Raw genomic sequence first — 23,088 nt, forward strand, 5'->3', positions numbered from 1 at the left:
AGATTCTGCCGTCCAACAGGAGGGGCCGGAGAAGTCGTGTGGACTTCTCTCAGACGTGGGGTTTTATAGGGAGTGGAGGTGTTCGATTGGTTGTGGGAGAGCAGGGTGTGGGCAAGACAAAACTGCAGTTGGGTGGAGTTACAAGACTTCATTTGCATACAAGATTTGACTGCTATTGGCTAGAGTTACAAGACTTCGTTTGCATACAGGACTCGGCTGCTATTGGCTAGAGTTACAAGACTTCGTTTGCATCTTGGCAGGGTTCTTTAAGGGAAGGCTAGGCTGTGCGAGGGGGTGGACATGTCCGAGCTCTCAGAGAAAAAAAGGAGGGGTTGTCCGAGCTCCCAGCGAGGCGACCAGCCTTATACCCCTGACCTCAGGTGATCTGCTCACCTCAGCCTCACAAAATGCTGGGATTACAGGCATGAGCTACCACGCCTGGCACCACGCCTGGCCATAGTTTTTGTATTTTTAGTAGAGATAGGGTTTCACCAGGCTGGCCAGGCTGGTCTCAAACTCCTGACCTCAGGTGATCCACCTGCCTCAGCCTCCCAAAGTGCTGGGATTACAGGCATGAGCCACTGCGCCTGGCCAACAAAACATTGTTCTTGGCCAAACTTCACAGACCTTTAGAGCTTGAAAGAAGCTCATCTAATTGGACCCCCTTTAAAGACACTAAGGCCCATGGTGACAGGGCTGGGACCCAAACTCATTTCTTTGGCACTTCAAGTTCAGTACTTCTTAATGGTCCTGGTTCTTCCCTGCCCTTCTAGGTTGGCAACTTGTTCCTGCATTGGCAACTCAATCCTGAGACCCCTAAATTGGCACCCCAAAACTAAGAAGGGAAAGAAGCTGTGACTTCGGGCACCACTGTCAGGTCACTAAATTGAAAGAGAGCTGCAGCCACAGTCAGAATCCCTCGTGCTTCTTCTTTGAAAGCTTGGCCTCCGAGCTTCCTGACTCCAGTAGCCATGGCTGTGACCCCATAGAGTCCTCTGACCCTCAGTTCTCCATGGAAAGGGGGGTGACTTCTGAGTGTGTTTGACAGAGACATGTTTTGAAATAATTGGGTGGCAGGAAGAAGGATAGCGTACCAACTTTTGTCTAGAATTGAAATTGATGTCACTGCTAGCAGGCCAACGCAGTAATTGAGCAAATTTTGTCAGTTCCAACTTCAAAATATAGCTGGAATCTGACTACTTCTACCACTACTACTGTCACCCCGCTCCAAGACCCTCCCCTAACATTACCCTCGAACGGGACTCATGACTTCTGCACTTGATCCCTGCACTCTGTTCCAGCATGACCCTGTTAAACCTGATTCAGATCATGTCACTCCTCTGCTTAAAACCTTCCAATAGCTTCCCCCTCATTCACGGTAAAAGCTAAAGTCCTTTACTATGAACTACAGGGTTCAACATAATTGGGTCCTATAATACTCTGACTTTATCACCTGTTCTCTCCATCCACTTCAGCGATAACTGACCTCTCGGTGATTCCTTAATGGCACCAAGCAGGTTCCCAGCTCAGGGCCTTTGCACTGGTGTTCCCTTTATCTGAAATTATCTTCCCCGACCTCAGCCTCCACTCCCCAGACAACATGGCTAGCTCCATCACTTCTTTCAAGGTCTTTAATCAAAAGACACCTTCTTAGTAAGGCTCTCCCTGGCTATCCCATTTAAAATGTCAATATTCACATACCTGGCTGACAAGTCACATATCTCTTCCCACTTTATGCCTTCTCCTTAGTACTTGCCAGTAACATATATTTTACTTGTTTATCCTTATTTGTCTTTCTCTCCTACTAGAATGCAAATATGCTATATCTCCAGCAACTAGCAGGTTGACACATAGTAGGTATTCGATTAATATCTATTAAACGAAAGGGTAGTTTGGGTACCCAAGACATGGTAGCACTTACCTGTCCTCCAGCTGGGAATTAGCAGTCAGGCCTCCTGAAGGAACAACATTTGCATGTCCACACCCCTAATGGTTTACAACCCTGTCTCCCCCAGTGGACAAATGAATGGAGATGCATTCCCCATACTCACGTCACTCAAGCCCGTGCCTTCTGCACTACCCTTCCCCTCCCAAGTCCACACTACCTCAGGGATCTTCCTACCAACTCCAGTGGGCTTTATCTTGAATAAAGAGCAATTGTTCAACTGGCAGCTCTTACTATGTATCAGCCACTATGCTAAGCATTTTACATAGAATATTTATTCAATTCTTATGAGACATGTAATATTATCCCATTTTTCACATGAGAAAATTGAGGCTCAGAGACTGCATTGAACAGCTAATTGGGTGATTTCTCTTCTCTGAGAACTTTTCACCCCCACAAAGGTGGGCCCTTGCCGGACCGTTGGTACCCAGCAATACCACCCTCCAGTCCTCAGGCCAGCCCTGACTGATTGGGCCAACGTAGAAACCTGATTCTAGTGGGGCCAGTCAGTTTCTTTTTCCCAGAAATGTAGATTTGGATATAGAGACATTTGTCCCCCCTGTTAGGTTCTTCATAAAGGTGGGACTGGAACGAGGCGTCTGGTCATGGGCACCCTGAGGCCAATCAAGAAAGAAAAAGCCTGGGCGCAGTGGCTCACGCCTGTAATCCCAACACTTTGGGAGGTGGAAGGATTGTAAGAGTTAAATAAAGAGGAAAGAAAAACGAAGTGCAGCTGGCAGTTAAAGACAGGTTTTCTTTTTTCTTTCTTCCTTTTTTTAACTTGTGTCTGACTCTTAATTCCTTCAGCAGGACAGGTTTTCTTTAGTTAAAACCTGGGAGGCACTCCTGGCTGATTTTGGTCAAGAGTGCTTTCTCTTACAGACTAAGAGTATACATTGGTTTTAGGGTGAGGGGCCTTATCACAAGCTTGGAATGTTTATGTGTGTGGAGAAGTTTATGGCAGGGTTGGAATCTCTGTGGGAGGAGGGGAGGTTATCTTAGGGCAGACATCTTTCCAGCACAGAGTGGGGTTATCTCGGGGCTAGCATCTTCCCAGCAGGAAGGAGCTTATTTAGGGGCTAGCATGTCTCTGGTCAGGGAGGAGTTTGGAATGTTTCTGGTTGGAGACATTATTTGTGGTTGATGGTCATGCTAACCTTAGCCATTACATTGATGCCCTTTGGATTTAGGGTTTTTTTTTTTTTATTAAGGTGAACTTTAGAATGAGGGTCTTGTCCAAGATGGCGATGCTCCTGCTCTGTCAAGGCTCACCTGACATCAGGAGTTCGAAACCAGCCTGGACAACATGGTGAAACCCTGTCTCTACTAAAAATACAAAAAAATTAGCTGGGGGTGGTGGTGGGCGCCTGTAATCCCAACTACTTGGGGGAGCCGAGGCAGGAAAATTGAACCCAGGAGGCAGAGGTTGCAGTGAGCAGAGAGCGTGCCATTGTACTCTGGCCTGGGGGACAAGAGTGAACCTTTGTCTCAAAAACAAAATGAAGAAGAAGAAGAATCAGATTTGCTGAGAAAAGCAGAAACAGAGAACTCTACAACCCAATAGCAGATGAATGAGGAAAAAAGTGGCCACGCCTCTGTTCAGAGCAGCTCATCTACCCTGATCTTTCTCCCTAAGGCCTGGCTGAATGTCCAGTTCCCAAGTGTTTTAAGACACACACCCCCTGTATTCTTCCAGTTAAATGCCTTGTTTTGATTAAGATAAACCAAATGTCTTTTAATTGTAACCAAAAGAGCTTGATTCAGAGAAGTTCAAAGACTTACCTAACTCCACGTAACTTGAGAAGGATGAAGCTGGGACTCTAACACCTCACGTTCCTGTAACTGCCAAACCGTCAGACTTTGTCTTCCTCCTAGAGGTTGGCAGGGCAGAGGTGGAGCTTCCCCACTGGATCACAGTCTCATTTTATGTTTTTATTGAGTCTTGGTTCTTTTGTGGAGCAGGTGGAGCCAGCCCCTTCTCTCCACGGAGACACAGCCAGGCAGATGAGTAAGGTGAGCAAGGAATAGTCCAGGAAGGAGTGTAGGGACAGCTTAGCCTTTGGAGTGAGGACTTCATCCATGAGGCTTCCAGGCCCAGACGAGTTCCCTCATCAAGGAAACTGTGTACGCCTCCTGCAGGTTTGCTCCAAAGATGTAATCAAGCCAGGTGAAGACCAAGGAAAAGTGGGTGGACGATCTTGCTGGGCAATCCATTAGTAACAGCTGATCCCTTGGCACCACTTGAAGTCTGCAGCTCCTGAAGCTCTGTTTATTGACTCTGTTTATTTCTCTACTTTGTCAAGTACTGTCTGCAAGCTCCAGCTTCCCTCATAAGTGCTCAGCTTCTATTCTGCCTCCCAGGCTTCACCAATTTGATTAGCATACTCTGCACTCCGTCTTTCAAGTCATTAATGAAAATACTGATGACTAGTGGGAGTTATTCAGGTCCCTGGGAGGCCTCTCCTCCACCCCATCATCTTCTTGCCTGATGAGTAACCTGGAAGGGATGTATCCTCTTTTCAGACATCCTTTGCCTACTGTTCAAGAGCTTTTGTCTGCTCTTTTCATTCATTCATTTATTCAATCACTCATTTATTCATTTGCTAGGGCTAGAGGCTTAGCACAATCCCTGCCATATGGAAAACACTAAACAAATGCAAGCTCTTCATGTTATGAGATGCTGTGGAGAAACAAAGATGCACAGGATAGACCCCAGCCCTGAGCAATATGAATGGGAATAAGAATTACAGCTGCCAGTTTTGAAATACTTGCCAGATACTGGGCTACCTACTGTTCAGACAATATCCAGCCCAGGCCAGGTATTATCCACCCTAGGGAGGCAGTTGTTGGTAATGATTAAAAGGGAGGATTCTGGCCAGGCAAGGTGGCTCACACCTGTAATCTCAGCACTTTGGGAGGTCAAGGAGGGCGAATCACTTGAGGTCAGGAGTTTGAGACCAGCCTGGCCAAATGATGAAACCCTATCACTACAAAAAACGAAAATTAGCCAGGTGTGATAGCAGGCACCTGTAAGCAATCCCAGCTACTCAGGAGGCTGAGTCATGAGCATCACTTGAACCTGGGAGGCAGAGGTTGTAGTGAGCCAAGATAGTGCCACTGCACTCCAGCCTGGCGACAGAGTGAGACTCCATCTCAAAAAACATTTTTTTAATTTAAAAAAAAATGAGAATTCTAAAGTCAAAATTCTTATTCTAACTCATCCACTGACTGGCTTATTTGCCTTAAATTCTCCTCTCTAAAGTAAGGGTACTATTACTTATTTCGGAGGGTTACTGCGAGGATTTAAATTATTAAATAATACAGAATTGGTACTTGGAGCACTGCCTAGCATATAATATGCACTGAACAAATGTTGGCAATTATTATTATTTGATGTAATACAATTACCCCTTGTGAGGTAAGTGTTATTATCGGTGTTTTACCAACAAGAAAGCTGAAGCTTGGGAGGCCTGAATAATCTGCCTAAATGCCTACAACCAAATAATGGAACTTGGGTCCAAACCCAAATCTTTTTTATTCCAAATTCCATTAGCTTTATTATTGGAAGCGAGAAAGGGAGAAAACATGCATACATATATCACTATTTTTACAAGACAGAAAAGCAAATGAGACGGTAGAGCACAGAATATTTTCATGGCACACCGTAGATTCTCAATGAACCCAACCAAATGATGATGATGATGATGATGACGATGATGAAATTATAAGTGCCATGCTGAAATTTTTAAAAATTGCTTTAAGATGTCACAGGACACAGAGAGAGCATTTCTGAAGAGAGGAATAGTTGGAGACTTTCATGGAAAAGGTGGCATTTGGAAAGGCCTTAAAGGTTGGCCATGAGTTGGACACAAGGAGAAAAAAGAAAAAGGCACCCAGGTAGAGGAAACTGCAGGAGCAAAGGCTTACAGACATGAATGCTTAGGGTGTGTGTGAAAAGAAACAGCAAGACGTTCCATTTGGAAAGTATGTATTGTATGAAAGAAAATAGTTGGAACTGAGCTGGAAAGGAAGTTGACACACCCATATTGACACATGAGGCCTTGCCCAAAAGACTGGTCAAAGCAGAGAGATTTCTCACACTTCAGAGTCTTCTAAAATTCACATTGCAGAAAGAACCATATAGGGATATGGAGATGAGGAATGGGATTTATTCAATATTCAAGCAAGAGTGAGTACCAGAATGCTTATACAATAAAGCTTTACTTTGAGGTGAGGGCTAGGCAGGGCTGACATTCAGCCAACACGTGTGTATCAATACAGGTTGTTGAAAATATTAAAGTGCTTTTCTTCCAGGCTGGTAAACGGCACTGCCCTGAACCATCCAAGGCCCCTTCCCCCAGACTCCAGGACCTCCTTGACATTCTCTCATAAAAGGATTAATTTCTGGCAGTATTTTAATAATCACCCCTGGAGCTAGGGGACTTGGCTTGAGGATACTTTTGCATAGCATTTCGCTTAACATTGAAAAACACAACAGTTGTGTCAATAAATGGGTTGCAGAGTATAAAAGCAAACAGACCAACCACTACACTCTGGCCCAGATATCCCTCAAGGTAGATCTTGTGAGGAACTAAATCTTTTCCTGCTGAGTCACTACCACTGCAGCCCTGCCCTGCCATGTGACTATATCATTTGGAATTATGCTTCCTCCTGAGCCCAAGGGGACCACAAAGGTCTGTATCAGGACATTGCGCATTGCCACTGTGCTAGGCACACACACCTGACTGATGGCTTTGTGGGCTCCTGCTTTTCCTGTTTCTCACAGCATCAGATGTATCCCTGGGATCCTTCCATTAGCTTGGTAATGCTGTGAAAGTTACCAGAAAAAGAATCCTAAAGAATTGGCTCTCGGCAGCTTTGGCTCAGGCATTTGTCTTCCTAATGAACTGGTGGGGAGGTAGCTATGTTGAAGCATCATCTCCAAGAGGGGATCCTGCCCTCAGAAGCTTAAGGTGAGACCAAGTTGATGGTGGCGGGGAAGCTTAGGGCCTGCTTTTCCCTCTGCTATGAATTTTCTCTTTATTCCCCAAGCAATGGCCTCTCTTAGCCCTGCATTTCAATTTGATTGCTCTCAGTCCCCATGGTCACCTTCCCCCACCCACAGCTTTTCATAAAAGAGAGCCAAGAACAGGGAGGAAGGGATCCCGAGGCAGAGTCCCTCTTGAGGCCAGGCTCCCCATGCAAATCTGCACCCTGTGCACCTCCTCCTAGGACTGCAGATGTGAGTGATGCCCCAGGATGAACGGTGCCCCCAAAGCCTTGAGCCGGGGAACGCTGTGTGCACTCTGCTGCTCCTCCCTTGGGAAGATAGCCCCACCATTGAGCCAGGGAGCGCCAGAAGGAGATCCTGGATCTCTAACATCTGTTGTCCTGCTGCGTAATGATACTGTTTCTTTCATAAAAGTCACAGCTAGCCTGGGCAACATGGAGAAACCCCATCTCTACAAAAACAAACAAACACATAAAATCACAAAAATTAGCTGAGCGTGGTGGTCACATGCCTGTTAGTGCCAGCTACTTAGGAGGCTGAGGTGTGAGGATCGCTTGAGCCAGGAGGCAGAGACCACAGTGAGCCATGATCGTGGCACTGCACTTCAGCCTAGGAGACAGAGTGAGACCCTGTCTTTAAAAAAAAAAAAAAAAAAGCTTTCCATCTCTCCCTCTCTCCCTTTTAGAGAAAGCAGAGAAGATACATAGAAGACTGTAAGTCATACACCTTTGGGTGTGACTGTAGGGGGAACAGAGGCTTTGCCAAGGAACCTTTCCTGCGAAGGGAAAGAAAAGCCTATGAATTGCATTGAGGACCTAACAAGGGCACAGGATATGGAGGCGGGTGACAACAAAATGGTTTTTATTAGCAATCAGCCCTCCATATGCTGCGGTCCCTCCTACCAGTCGGCCAGCAGGTTCCTAGGGAAGCAACGCGTCTTCCATCTTGGCCATGCACACGCCCCTCCTGCAGCAGTGGCACTTTCCGTTCTCCCACGTCGTTGGCCTGAGGCTCACCCTGCAGCCCAGTGCCAGTAGCAATGACGTCAGCCCTGCCTGTGCAGAACCCACTTTTCATCCCCTATCTCGGCTGTGCTCTCCTGCTCCACAGTGGCTCCCAAAGTCTCAAGCCCACTGTGCTGATTTGGGCATTTGGCTCAGCCTTTTCTGGTCATCACCAAATTTCACCTGGCCGAGTTGATGGCAGCAGGCACTGATCTGGCCATTCCCACAGCCTGGTCCCCCCACGGTGGCCCTTGATTGAGCTTGCCATGGCACGAAAGGGGACCTCTCCTACCCACCCAACTCTTTATTGAGGTACAGCACATTCATCTACATTCATATGGTAGTAATACCTAATTTTTATACGACTCCTCAAGTGCCAGGCACTGTCCAAAGTATTTACATGCATTACTCATTTAATCCTCACAATCTCATGAGATATATACTGTTAGCCGCAATTTGCAGATCAAGGAAACTTGCCCATGGAGATGTTTGTTAACATATCCAAAGTTGGGTGTAAGGAACAGGGCCCAGATTCCAACTCAAGCTACTAAGTTCCCAAGTGCATGGGTGTTCTAAAACATCATGCCATGAGGCTGCTGAGGATACACATGACCGGTGTCCAAATCCTTCCTAGGAAAAGGTGGTGATGCAATGGGTGGAGAAGCCTGGAGGAGGCGGATCTTGGAAAGAGGGTGAGCAAAGGGCACAGCAAGAGGAGATGCTGGGAGCCAGAAGCCAAAGGAGAACTTGGACTTCCCTCCATTCACCAAGGCCTGGCTCTCATTGAAGACAGTGTGGGAGGAGAGAGAACAGAGTACTAAAGAACAGAATGAGAGCAGGTGAGCAGTGGACCCAGAGGAGAGGAAAGCACGTGGGCTGAAGACAGAGAAGAGATGAAATGGACGTAGCACATCTCACTAGCCAATGGGAGTAGCTGGGAATCCAGCATTAGCTTGAAAGTGCGCACCTTCCCTCTGGATGGCTAACTCAGTGCTGACGCTGACTGTCACAGACTTTAGCTGTCAGTCCTGAAAGCAATCAGCTCATTATATAGCCTCTTCATTGACTAAATTTTTCTGAAGGCATGAGATGCCACTGGCCTTTCAACAGGGCTACCCAGGACCTGGGGAAGAGAAGGGCAGGGAAGCAGAGGTAGAGGCCAAACGTGAGTGCTTCTGCCAGCAGGGCTCAGAGCATGCCTGGCAACCCCAGTTCCCAGCCCTGAAGCAGGCACCAGGCTACCAGGACAGACATAGACCAGGGACAAGGAAAGGGAAGGGCCAGCCCCAAGGCCCCCGGGATGCCTTGTCAGCAGGCCAGTGTCCTTTGGAAAACAGTCCAAAGGAAACAACAAAAGTGAGACAAAGGATTTCCTTCCTCTTCCCTCATGTCAGAAATTCCCTGAGGTGCTTTCATGAGCCACTTGTCTGTCTCTATAACAAGCCTACACACTGGCCAACATTTTTAAAGCCAAAAGTTTTAAAGGAAATGGAAAGAGAAGATAGAAAAGATGCGTCAGAGTCTGTTGCTGTCGCTGTGGGAGCTTACTCTTTCTGGTCACAGGGAACAAAGCTGAGGAAACAAAGATTTTTCCATGCTGCATTTGATGGGGGTGGGACCCATGGCCTAGAACCGGGGGTCAGCGGAAAACGGCACGCCCACTAGAGAAAGGGGTTAGCAGGAAGGAAGACAGAAGCAGATGCCAATGGGGCAGGGGGCTATAGGGAAAAGATGGGGAAGAGGGAGAGTTTGGGGGAAAAGGAGGAAGAAGTGGAGGAGGAGGGGAGGAAGAGGAGGAAAAGGAGGAAGAGGAAGAGGGTAAGAGAGGAAGAGGAGGAGGAAGGTGAGGAGGAGGAGGAGGGGAGGAAGAGAGTATGCCCGTGGAGAGCAGAGTCAGCTCTGCCTTCACTTCTCCCTGCCTCTCGCGTCCTCTACCTGCTCTCAGTCAAGTTCTTGCCACTGGCACTTAACTTCTCTTCCCTTTATGGATCCCAGCCATCCACCCTTCCAGGTCCTTCCTGCCTCTCACCTGGACCAGCTTGTGACTTCCAATAATCGTTTTCTTAGCTTCAGTTTCACCCATCTCCAGCTCATCCTTCTCACCCCTCCAGGTTCAGCTTCCTAAAATGACTTTTCATGACATTGTTCTGTTATTATTTTCATGACATTATTCTGCATCATTTTTTCATAACTCCCTCTTTAACTTCCATCTCCCACTTTGGTGTAATGGAAGGAGCATGAGCTTTTCGTAGACGGGTCCTCAAGGGTTCTCAGCCTCAGCATGGTTGATATTTGGGCCAGATAATTCCTTATTGTGGGGCCTGTCCTGTGCATATTTAGATGTTCAGTGGCATTCTGCTACCCTTGAGTGCATCCCTCCCCACCCCTACTTGTGACAAACCAAAAATTTCTCAAGAGTGCCATATGTCTCCAGGGAGTGAAATTGCCTCTGGCTAAGAACCACTGACCTAGATTCAAGCCCTGACTCTGTCACCGACTAACAGAGCTCCTTGGGGTAAATGGCATAACTTCTCTGGAGTCTAGTTTCCTCAACATGAACACAAAAGCTAATGATGCCTACCTTACAGAACCATTGTGAGAATTAGAGAAAATAATTCTAATACATAACACAGACCTAACACAATACCTAGCACATGACAACAGCACAATAGGATGGGGCCCACGTGTACAGTACAAACCGGAGATTCTACCGTGGTTTAGCCCCATCCTAGCTATTTTAGAATAGCCGTTTGCTTGTTATTATAAGGAACAAAATAATAGTGGATTAAACAAGGTAGGGGTTTCTCTCTTAAGTAATAGTCCACGTAAAATCAGTCCATGGCTGGGAGAGTGCCCATGTGGTGTCTTGCGTACGGGCTCTTTCCAGCTTTATGTTCTGATATCTTCAACACAAGGTTTCCATCCTATGGTCTAAGATGCTCCAGCTCCCTGCACCACATGCCTGCACTTCCAGGCAGCAAGAAGGAAAGAGGGTGAAGGGGGAGAAGGGGTCTCTCTCCTTGTATGGGTACCACTGCGCGTGCTGTACACATCACTTCCACTCAAGTTCTGCTGGCCAGAGCCTAGTCACACGGTCACACCCAACTACAAAGGAGACTGGGAATATACATACACATATATGTAAAATAAATATATATAAAGTAAATAAATATATATGTATTTTTTTTTTATTTTTTAAGAAACAGAGTCTTGATCTGTCACCCAGGCTGGAGTGCAGGGGTACCATTGTTCCGCCTCAAGTAATCTTCCTATTTCAGCCTTCCAAGTAGCTGGGACTACAGGTGTGCACCACCACCACCACACCTGGCTAATTTTTTCTTTTCTTTCTTTTTTTTTTTTGTAGAGACAGGGTGTCATTGTGTTGCCCAGACTGGTCTCAAACTCCTGGGTTCAAGCAATCCGCCCGCCTCAGCCTCCCGAAGTGTTGGGATTACAGGTGTGAGCCATTGTGCCTGGCCAGAAGTATCTTTATGCGGCAAAGTGCCCAGCTGAACCTTCTGTTATCACAGATCAGAGAATAAACATTGGTAAATGTTAGGTACTGAATGTTTGTATCCCCACTAAAATTCATATGTTGCTGGCATTTGAAGATAGGGCCTTTGGGAATTAATTCTTGTCCCATGAGGTCATGAGGGTGAAACCCTTCTCTGATAGGATTAGTGTCCTTATAAGAAGAGACATCTGCTGGATGCAGTGGCTCATGCCTGTAATCCCAGCACTTTGGGAGGCCAAGGAGAGTGAATTGCTTGAGCTCATGAGTTCCAGACCAGCCTGGGCAACGTGGCAAAACCCCATCTCTACAAAAAATACAAAAATTCATCGGGCATGGTGGTGCATGCATGTAGTCACAGCCACTTGGGAGGCTGAGGTGGGAGGATCGCTTTAGCCCAGGAGGCGGGGGTTGCAATAAGCCAAGATTGCACCACTGCACTCCAGCCTGGGTGACAGAGCCACACCTTGTCTCGAAAAATAAAAATAAAGAAAGAAGAGACATCACTCACTTTCCATCTACTATGTGAGGACACAGAGCAGGCGGGAGTCTACAAGGCAGGAAGAGAGACTTCCTCAGAAACAGACGCTGCTACTCCTTGATCTGGGACTTCCAGTCTCCAGAACTGAGAAGAAAATACACTTCTGCTGTTTCGGCCCCCCAGTTTGTGGTGCTGTGTTATAGCAGACAGAGAAAGGCTCTACCTCCAAACAGTCACACTGTGCCGTACAGGAGGTTCTGACTTTAACCTATACATTTGTTGGGGGAACACAATTTAACCCATAATAAGCATACTGTAGATGCCCAGGAAATGCTTCTTATCTATCTGAGTAAAAGACTCCGAAAGAGAAAGGATAATCATACTGTTAACTAACTCCTGTGCACAGGCCACTCAGCAATGTTTTGACATGTTACTCCTCCTCTTGCTTCCTCTTAGAACTCAATATTCTCTTTGGCGGTTATGACTCCACTCTCTCTAAGTTCTTTTCCTTCTTATCAGGCGACTCCTGCATCCCCTTAGTGAGTTCCTCTACCTCTGATCATTCTTTAAAAGTCAGCATTCTAGAGTGTTCTATCCTCCTCACTCTAAGCTTTCCACAGTGATCTCATGGACTCCATTGCTCGCAATCATCACTTGCATCTGATGGTTCTGAAATCTATAGCTTCCACCTAGACCCCTTCTGAACACCTTGTCCAAAGCACTAACAGAGCCAGCCATGGTGGTGTGCACTGTAATCCTAGCTTCTCAGGAGGCTGAGCAGGGAGGATTGATTGAGGTCAGGAGGTCAAGGTTGCATTGCACTATGACCATGCCTGTGAATAGCCACTGCACTCCAGAACGGGCAGCATAGCAAGACCCCATCTCAGAAAAGAAAAAACACTAACAGGTCCATTTGGTTATCCTACTAGTACCATCAATTCAATATGCTCTAAACTGGATCATTTATCAGTCCCCTCCATCTCCTCCATCATGATTCACTCTCCTCCTCAATGCGCACACAGACACACACACACACACACACACACACACACACACACATACAATTGTTCCTTCTCTTAAGCTCCTTATCTCAGTGAACCATATTACCATCTTCCCGGAACTAAAGTCTTCCTAATTCCCATATTCAATCCCTAAATCCCATCCAGTTTGACTTCTTAATACCTCTTTCCACCCCCTCGTCTACCAGTTTACCTGGGGCTGCTGCCATCTCTCATTTAGATTACAAAAACAATATCCCTTCTAATCCACCTGCCTTTAACCCACCCTTTTCCCTTCAATTAAAGTGATTTTCTAAAACAGAAATGCAATGCTATCGCTCCTCTGATGAAAACCTTTTAAAAACTTACCGTTAACCTTAGAAACATTTTCAAATTCCTAAGTCTGGCAAAATAATTCTTCATGCCCTGGGTCCTTCTTCTCTACTCCCCTTTATCTCCTGCCCACCCACCCCCCACAACACCTTACAGTCTTTATTCTGTTCCATCACTCACAGTTTCCCGAAGAGTGCTATACTCTCTTTCAACCTCCAGCTTTTACACGTTTTCCACCATGTTTGGACTCCTCCCAGCTAATTTCTGTTGATATTGCAAATCTCAGTTTAGACATTGCCTCCTTAAAGAAGCCTAATCAGCCTTTGAGAACCAATTCCTCTGCATCCTCTTCCCTGGAACCGTCTCCCTCACCTTCAGGCACACTAACCCCTCCCTGACAGCTCATTTTCTAACACCTGCACTCCTCTCATACTTTGTTCATATCTTTAATAACGCATTTATCACACTGTAATTCAGCTCTGCACTGCTGCTCCCCTAACCGTATGCAGGCTCTTTGGGGACAGAGACTGTGTCTGGTTTCTGTGCTAGAAATCATCCATTTTTTCTTCCATATCCCCTCCCTACCCTTCTCTGTCCTCCTGTGAACCCCAAGAGGCTGACCTGTAATAACCACATAAATGGAATTCAGCCACTGGAGAGAAGAGGGTGAAGTCAAGGTCAAGGTCATCATTTCACCAGCTAGATGAGTCCTTCAGCCAAAGCATAGCTTCTACCCGGTGGCCCTCTCCACCTGGTTCATTGCTTCTGGATTCTGGGAATTTTCTCTCCCTTCATCCCTTCAGCCTAGGCTTGATAATATCTTCCTGATGTTACTGGCTCCAGGAGATGGCACTACCCCTTGTTTTTCGGCACTCTGCCCTCCCCTTTGAAAATAGTCCCTTTATTAAATTCTCCTCAAAAGTTTGCCAGGACCCAATTAATTTCCTCTTTTAGTTTCTGGCAAAGATTCTAGCATATAAATGTTGAATGAATGGATGAATGAATAAATGAATTGAGGAAAATAACCCAAGCCATTGGCTAGCTTGGCTTATTCATCCTTCATTTCACAGGGAGGAAAAAATGATTTCTCAACTTAGAACCTGAAACTCAGCCTGGTGTGGTGGCTCATGCCTATAGTCCCACCATATTGGTAGGCTGAGTTGGGAGCTTCAGTTGAGCCCAGAAGTTTGAGACCAGCCTGGGCAACATGATGAAACAACTTCTCTACAAAAAAATACCAAAATTAGCTGGCAGTGGTGGCACATGCTTGTAGTCCCAGCTACTCAGGAGGCTGAAGTGGGGAGATCAACTGAGCCTGGGAGATTGAGACTGCGGTGAGCTATGATTATGCCACTGCACTCCAGCCAGGTGACAGAGTGAGACCCTGTCTCAAACAAATAACAACAAAAGAACTTGAAATTCAAGTGAGACAGTTTTAGAGTCAGGAGAGAAGGGGATCCTTGGGACCCTTTTGGCAGAAGGCAGGTCTGGGGAATGGGAAAGAGCCTGGTGGGCAGATGTCCTTTGCTATAGCAGTCCCTGAGGTTTCCAGGGTGCTGGGCTCCCCGAAGAGAACTGTATTTCCTGCAATGACTCTGTGCCACGTGGGGTGGGAGTGGCTCTGGTGCCTTCCTTTTCTTTCTCTTGATCTTTCCCCTAGAGAAGGGATTAGAAAATCACTAGATGGTTACCTCCTCCAACCTCCCACTCAAATCCAGCAACCTGAAATTCAAGCTCAAGAGGTGTGGGAGGGGAAAGCCCAGCAGTCATCAAAGTAGGAGGGACTAATTCATGAGCAGATCTGGGCCAAGGCCACAGCCGAGGGGTGGGGGGTGCAAGATCCTCTGAGATGAGTCATCCACCACACAGCCCTGTGGAGTTCTCCAATAGTCCCAGCGCTGTTAAAGCTGGGAGGGACCTCATGCTCATTACACCGTCAGAACCTGGCCTACGGAGCAGAAGCAATTGCCCAAGATCGCACAGCAAGTTGGGGGCAAAGGAGGTGTCAGAACCTAGGTCACCCAGTTCATAAACTTGCCATCTCATTGCCACACCACATCACACCACACTGCCTCCTGAGACCAGCAGATGCTTCCAAGATATAAGATTTCAGTAGAAGGAACAGGATCCCAAAAGAAGAGGCCAGACAGACAGTGCAAGTCTGCTGTGCTATGTGCCTTGGAGAAGAGAATTAGCACTGGTCAAGCTTTGGCCACACACAAGGCCTCAGCCATGTGCTGTCGGGGTCAAGAGCACTGTTCCGCAACACATACTGAGGCCTGTCGGGGGCAGTCGAGGAGGGAGAGCATCAGGATAAATAGTGAATGCATGCGGGGCTTAGTACCTAGGTAATGGGTTGATAGATGCAGCAAACCTCCCTGGCACACATTTACCTGTGTAACAAACCTGCACATCTTGCACATGTACCCCAAAATTTAAAATAATAAAGAAAAGGAAAAAAAAACTACTGGTTCTGAGCTCAAACAAATATGGATCTGAATTTTGCATGACCCTGAATAGGTGACTCAAGTTTTCTAAGCCTCAGTTTCCTCACCTGTAAGATGAAGATTAAAAGAATACTCACCTCACAGGAATTTTGTGGGGACTTAATAAGGTGATCCGTGTAAAGCACTTAGCACATTTAAAAGCTGGCACAGAATAAGCTCTCAATATATGTTAGCAATCATTTTTCCCTACAGCAATTGTTGGATTTAATTTTCATGATGCCATCCTTTTAAGAGAGACAGGACATGAGCTCAGTGAGGTAAGTTACTTGCTCAAATTTACGTATTCGTTCATATCTGTTAAGCTTCTTCCAAGGGGCCAGATTCCGTTCTGGACTCTGGGGATATGGCAATGAATAAAGGCAACAAAAATCCCTGCCCTCATGGAGCGTTCATTGTGGGGCAGACAGACAATCGACAAAAAGTAAAAGTGAATTATCTGAAATGCCAGAGGGAGATGAGTGTCATTGAGAGATATAAAGCAAGGGAGATGATGGAGACAGGGAGGGCAGGGTTGCAGTGTAGGGAGAGTGGTCATGGAAAGCCTCCACATGATAATGATACAGGAGCTAAAAAGAAATTATTTAGGCAGTTAGTGAGGGTAAGAGAGTCCTTGGTAAGGCTTCCCTTTTAACAAAAAGCAGCCCCAAAATCATTTCTTTTCTAACAAAGGACTGCCTGTAACATCGATCTGCAGACATAAATAAGCAAGCTGGACGCCTGCATAGGTAAATGCCAGCAGCTGTGCTGATAGGAAGAGGCTACCTGGGGGCCAGGCGTGGCCAACATGGAGGTCCCCTCTTCCTTTTTTTTTTTTTTGAGACAGAGTCTCACTCTGTCACCCAGACTGGAGTGAGTGCAGTGGCACGATCTTAGCTCACTGCAACCTCCACGTCCCGGGTTCAAGCGATTCTCCTGCCTCAGCCTCCTGAGTAGCTGGAATTACAGGCATGCACTACCATGCCCAGCTAATTTTGTATTTTTAGTAGAGACAGGGTTTCACCGTGTTGGCCATACTGGTCTGGAACTCCTGACCTCAGGTGATCCACCCACCTCGGCCTCCCAAAGTGCTGCGCCCAGCCTCCTCTTTCATTTTCTTTGTTGCCACGTGTCAACCCACATAGCCAGGTAGAGACCTCATCTGCATAATAAAAGATTAGGGTGGGATGTCCAGCTTCTTTGAGTTATGCAAATAGTGCACCTGCTCCTACCAATCTCGCAGGCCCTATGTAAATCAGACACTGCCTCCTCAAGCTCACCTAGAAAACTCCATGCATTGCACCACAGAGCCAGAAAACCCACTCAGGAGCCCCTTTCTCTCTGCAGCAGAGAGATCTATTCTCTTTCTTTCGCCTATTAAACCTCTGCTCTTAAACTCACTTCTTGTGCATCTGTGTCCTTGATTTCCTTGGTGTGAGACAACAAACCTTGAGTATAACCCCGAATGACACCACTTCAGTGGCATTGAGCAAGGGTCTGAAGAAGGGAAGAGGGTAGGCTTGTGGCTCCCAAAGGGAAGAGTATTCCAGAGAAAAGGAAGCACGAGTGCGAAGGCCTCGAGGCAAGCACCAAGTGTTGGAAGGAGAGCCTGGAGACTCCGAAACAGGAGTGCAGGGAGGAGCCCTGAGGGCTGAAGTTAGAAAACATCCTTAATTATGGTGCTGGGTGCTGAGATTTCAACCTAGAACTGGTTCCCAAGCTCCTGCTCAGCCCCATTGCGGGCTCCCTAGGTGATAGGCTGGTGTAATGGAGTTGATTCTGTTCTGTCTAGAGAGGGTTTTGGGTGGTCCAACATTGATACCAGGGAGGAGATGAAGAATTCCATTTCCAAATAAGTATAATGTCTCTATCTTTGGAAACAAAAATCAGAATATAAATTTCAATAAATACATGAACTTATAAGAGGGTAGGACAGAATATTTGAAAGGAAGGCATCCACAATACCCAGGACCTCGAAAGAGCACAGAAGCTTTTCCATCCCAAAGATCCTCGGGCACTTTACCTTCATCCACCTCCAATAAGAAGCACCTCCTTCACTGGCTTGGGGAGGAGCAAGCTGGGATTCTTTAAAGTCCTCTACCTGCCAGGCAGCAGCAAAGTCCAAGTGGGCAGAATGCAGGGGTAGGAATCAGGTGGCCAGGGGCCCCAGAGACCCAGTCCTGACTCCTGTACACTCTTGGAACCTTCTGTGTGCCTTCCTTTCTCTCCTCCAGCAAGAACCCCTCCATGTGCCCAGCCACCTCCCAGGATATTCCTAGGAAAGATCAAAGAGGACCTCTTGAAAGGGCTGGCTCTCACTCCAGATAATTGGTAGGTAAACACACGGTGTCTTTAGGATGTAATGGGCCAGTACAGGCAGAGCTGAACAGAGGAAATTGCTTACTTCAAGGAGGGGCAGGAACTCTTCCAGGCCATTACGGTCCACTAAGTAAGCTGCCTTTGCCAAGGTGAAATGGCTCCCTGGTGACTTGAAGAGTGAACTGTCTCCTACCATTTCACACTGCATTTTGGTTACTGAGCTGTGATGCTCCCCTTCTCTCTCCGTGAAACCTTTGCAGCAGGGTTGCCATCACACTTCCTGCAGAAAGCCAGGGAAACCAAGTCACTGATTTCAAAGAGGTTGCAAATTCATGTGGAAGGAGGTGGGGGAACGAGGGTGAGGGAGAGGCTGCTCTGGAGCTCAGTGAGGGACCTCGGAGTTATATCAGAAGGGACTCTGTGCTGGGTTCCAGGCCTGGTTATTTCTTTTTCTTTCTTTTTTCTTTTTCTTTTCTTTCTTTCTTTTTTTTTTTTTTTGAGATAGAGTTTTGCACTTGTCACCCAGGCTGGAGTGCAATGGTGCGGTGGTGTAATCTCGGCTCACTGCAACCTCCGCCTCCCAGGTTCAAGCAATTCTCCTGCCTCGGCCTCCCAAGTAGCTGGGATTACAGGTGTGTGTCATTGTGCCCGGCTAATTTTGTATTTTAGTAAAGACCGGGTTTCACCATGTTGGCCAGGCTGGTTTTGAACTCCTGACCTCAGGTGATCCACCTGCCTCGGCCTCCCAACATACTGGGATTGCATGGTGGCATGAGCCACCACACCTGGCTCCTGGTTATTTCTTGATGCCATACATCAGCTGAGTGGCTTTGAGGAAGTCAGTTCATGACTCCAGCCCTCAGATTTCTCATATAGAAAATGAGAAGATAATTGCTCAGTTCACACCCAGCTCTAAAATCCTGTGATTTTATGTGGAAAAAGAGATTGCACGGAGCATCTGCAGTGACTGGGAGGGCTCATGATTGAGCTGAGATGATAGACCTTTGTTTCAGATCCAGAAACCCCTTCACCTGAACCTCGTTGCCACAAGCCAGACTGAGACCTAGACAGGGATTTTCACATAAACAACAAAAAAACACACTGAAGGAGGCTGATTATTTTTACCGGGAGCTTGGAAGCCCAGAGGAAAAACATACAAGCAGGGCTAGGGACCCCCACACACTCAGCTTCTGAATTTTATTATCAGAAGATCATTATCATAAGCTACATCAACAACTTGGGATCCCAACTGGTGCCAACTAAGCCTTCTTGCTTAATTACATGCTTAGAGCACTACAATTTAAAATCCTGGCAACCATGTTCTATGCAATTAAAAACAAACTCACAAACAGGCCTTACTTGCGCCTCTAATATGTTGTTAAGAGTTGGTCCCTGCTGCTCACCCACTTTCCTGGGAACACTGCTTTTCACCAAACAGCCTCAGTCCCCAGTTTTTAAATGCCTGTCAGTTACCCTCTGGCTTCTGTCAACAGGCTCATGGCCAAGTGTCATGCAAACCAACAGCTTTGCTTCTTCCCACTCTGGGCTTCCAGATAACTATGCCTCCATTAATCCCTACTGAGGAACACAAGATTCCTCAACTGCACTGGAGATGCTGAGTGGATTTTGCATCATCAGTGGCTTTGAAAGCCAAAAGTGAAGCATCGGGATCTAGCCATGATTGGCCTTCGTTCATTAATCAGTGCTGCTTTCTCTACCTTTCCAGGTTTATAAGCAGAAACCATCGCTTAAGAGACACTCACCATCAACCAGAATCACGGGGGACAGACACCATGAACTCAGAGCACTCACTTCTACACACTCTCTCAAACCAAACATTAATCCCAGCTACATATGGTAATAAGAGCTACTAGCAAGCAGATATGGGGGTTCAGGCTTGAAGTCTAACCCTGAGCAAATGTTCCCACTTCACCAAGGAGCACGGAGAACACTGTGGTGGTGTGCTTAGGGATGGAATCTCAACATCGAATCCACTGGCAAGACCTGGATGTTCTTGGAAAATGTTGAACATTAATCTTCTCCTCATCTCCAGTATCAACACCCAACTGAGGCCACCATCATTTCTTGGATTTGGGTGGACAATTGCAACAGCCAACTATGACTGCTTTGACTTTCTCTATAACTCCAGCTAATCCATCCTCCACTCTGAAGCCCGAATGATCACTTCAAAATTCACAGTAGATAATGGCACTGCAGTGGAAAATGCTGATTGCTTTCTACTTAGCACAAAGCCCATATTCTTCCCTGTGGCCTACAAGACCTTTAGTGCAATCCTCTCTTGATGGGATCCTCATTTTTTAAGTCTCAGGTTTAATTGGTGGTTCTCAAAAGGGGGGAATTTTGCCCTTTAAGAGACATTTGGCAATGTTAGGAGATATTTTTGGTTGTCATAAATGGAAGTCAGGGCATGCCACTGGCATCCAGCGGTCAGAGGCCAGGGACGCTGTCGAACATTCTGCAATGCACAGAATAGTCCCCCACAGCAAAGAATTGTCCGACCCAAAATGTCAGTAGTGCCAAAGTTGAGAAATCCTGGAGTGACTTTATCTGACCATTTTTATCTCAAATTGATTCCCATCCCCTACAATCTTCATACCTCTAATCACAATTTGCAATTATCTTCTTATTGTTATTTACATACGTGTAAGCGCCACATACCGGGCTAGAGACAAAGCATGTCTTGTTCAACTTTGTTGTCTCAACACATACCACTTAGTAGATACTCAATAAATATTCGTGGGAAGAAGAAGGGCAGGAAAGGGGAAGGCCATGGAGAAAGGCAGTCAAGGTTAAGCAGCACCCCCACCCTTCTGAGCCACTTTCAGGATCATGCTGACTGTCATCTTCATGTGGAAAACCTGCCATTTGACTTGGCCAGTTGCACTGATAATGTTTTACTGAAGAATGAGCCAGCAGACTAGGAAACACTTTAAAAACCAATTGTGAGGCAGGGTTGGGGGTGGGGGCATTGGCAAGAAAATGTTTACGTTTCTTCAGTATTGACTTTGCTTTTGCCAAACGAGTCCTCTTGAGGGTAGGGACCACATCTATTTCAGTCCCCACTGTAGCCCCAGCGCCTTGCATAGTGCATAGCAGAGATAGTGGGTTCCCCAAAAGTGTTTGTGAATGTGTGAGTACTCCCCCGCCTGCAGGGGAGGGAGGGCTGATACCCCATCGCACCCACTTCTTTGGCAGCTCATGAACCCACTTATGAAGCCAGCCTTCAGGTCAGACTCTTGCTTTTCTTCTTATTAGTGGCCCTTAAAAGAGCATTGCCAATAAAAACTTCAGCTCTGGAAAAGAATTCTATCCTTTGTCAGCTATTTCCGACAGCCCTTGAAAGAAAAATAAATTTGGCTCCAAGTTTTCCCATGCCTGTTTATAATTCCTCACACAAAGCTCAGCTGTTTACACAATTTTGTCACCTAGACACCCAGCTAACTCTGTCTCAAAGGTGGCCTCTCCCGTCCCCACCTCATCAGCCTCCACTCCAACTTCCTCCTACCCACTTAGGTCTTCCAAGGACCCATGAGGATAAGCTGCAGACTGTGAGGTTTCTACAGTGCACTCCTTCCTGGAATGACTCTGCCTAAATTTCACTCTTAAGCCTCAGAGACTCACGTTATCGTATTAGCAACACAAAATGGAAAAGACCGAACTCTTTCAGTTTAATCTGCTGAGTTTCCGAGGCTTCAGGGAACTCCTCCAAAAAATGTGCTTAGCTTTTGTTAAAGGAAGTTAAAAAAAAAAAAAAAAAAAAAAAAAGCCCAACATATTATTTGGCATAAATCTACTCATCTAATTTAGATTGTAGAAACCTATTGATTAGGTTCCCAGGCCTGTCACTTTTCCCCTATAGAGACTACAAATATCACTGCCATTAGGAAATTTTACATCATAAAACTCACTACTACGATCCCACTCATATTTTCCCTCTCTCCCTCTCTTTTCTCCTCTTTCTCTTACACGCACACAAAATTTGTTCTTTATTCTCATCAGCGCCATCTGGTGGTGCTTCAAGTATTCCAGTACCCTTTAAAAAACTATTAAAAAAAAAAAAAAAAGATTGAAGACCCCAAAGAGCACCTGAGTATGTGTCATATCTATCACAGTTATCCTATTCAAAAATGAAACTGGTTAGGCACGGTGGCTCACGCCTGTAATCCCATCATTTTGAGAGGCCAAGGTGGGCAGATCACTTGAGGTCAGGAGTTTGAGACCAGCCTGGTCAACATGGTGAAACCCCCATCTCTACTAAAAATACAAAAATTAGCAGGGTGCGGTGGCAGTCACCTGTAATCCTAGCTACTCAGGAGACTGAGGCAGGAGAATCACTGGAACCCGAGAGGCAGAGGTTGCAGTGAGCTGATACACCACTGCACTCCAGCCTGGGTGACTCCATCTCAAAAAAAAAGAAAGAAAAAATGAAACCAATAAATTTTGGAAAACATTTATTGATCTATTGTAAAATATAATAAGCTCGTTAAATGTTTAACATAGATAAATTTTAATGAAAAAAATCAGTATTATTTTACATTTTTGCACTTCTCTTTAACATCTGACTTAAAAGACACCTAAATTTTCATATCTGCTTCTGTATTCAATCTGTTCCAATATCTTGTTTTAGTTGAAACATGCAAAGAAAGTCTGGCCTCACACAGATATGTAGTTGGAAAAAAACACCAGTATTTTAATAGCCTTTTAAAATCATTGTGGGTATTCTTCTCTGATACTATTCCAAAGCTCTACAAGTTATGATGTCTTAAAAGTTAGTTGACGGCCAGGCATGGTGGCTCACGCCTGTAATCCCAGCACTTCAGGAGGCTAAGGCAGACAGATCACAAGGTCAGGAGATTGAGACCATCCTGGCCAACATGGTGAAACCCCGTCTCTACTAAAAATACAAAAATTAGCTGGGTGTGGAGTCCCAGCTACTCGGGAGGGTGAGGCAGGAGAATTGCTTGAAACTGGAGGTGGAGGTT

General features: G+C 46.2%; 1 long non-coding RNA gene across 1 annotated transcript; it reads left to right on the forward strand.

Annotated features, from left to right (window-relative positions):
* Nucleotides 1–6,769: 6,769 nt before the first annotated feature.
* LOC135274178 (uncharacterized) lies at nt 6,770–20,087 on the forward strand. The gene is made up of 5 exons (XR_010341961.1): nt 6,770–6,918; nt 8,067–8,272; nt 11,325–11,417; nt 19,812–19,889; nt 20,023–20,087. It is a non-coding gene; the product is annotated as an uncharacterized LOC135274178 (long non-coding RNA).
* Nucleotides 20,088–23,088: the final 3,001 nt, after the last annotated feature.

Source organism: Aotus nancymaae, unplaced genomic scaffold, assembly GCF_030222135.1.
Source record: "Aotus nancymaae isolate 86718 unplaced genomic scaffold, 86718_ANA_hifiasm-v0.15.2.pri h1tg000011l, whole genome shotgun sequence".
Classification (NCBI taxonomy): domain Eukaryota; kingdom Metazoa; phylum Chordata; class Mammalia; order Primates; family Aotidae; genus Aotus; species Aotus nancymaae.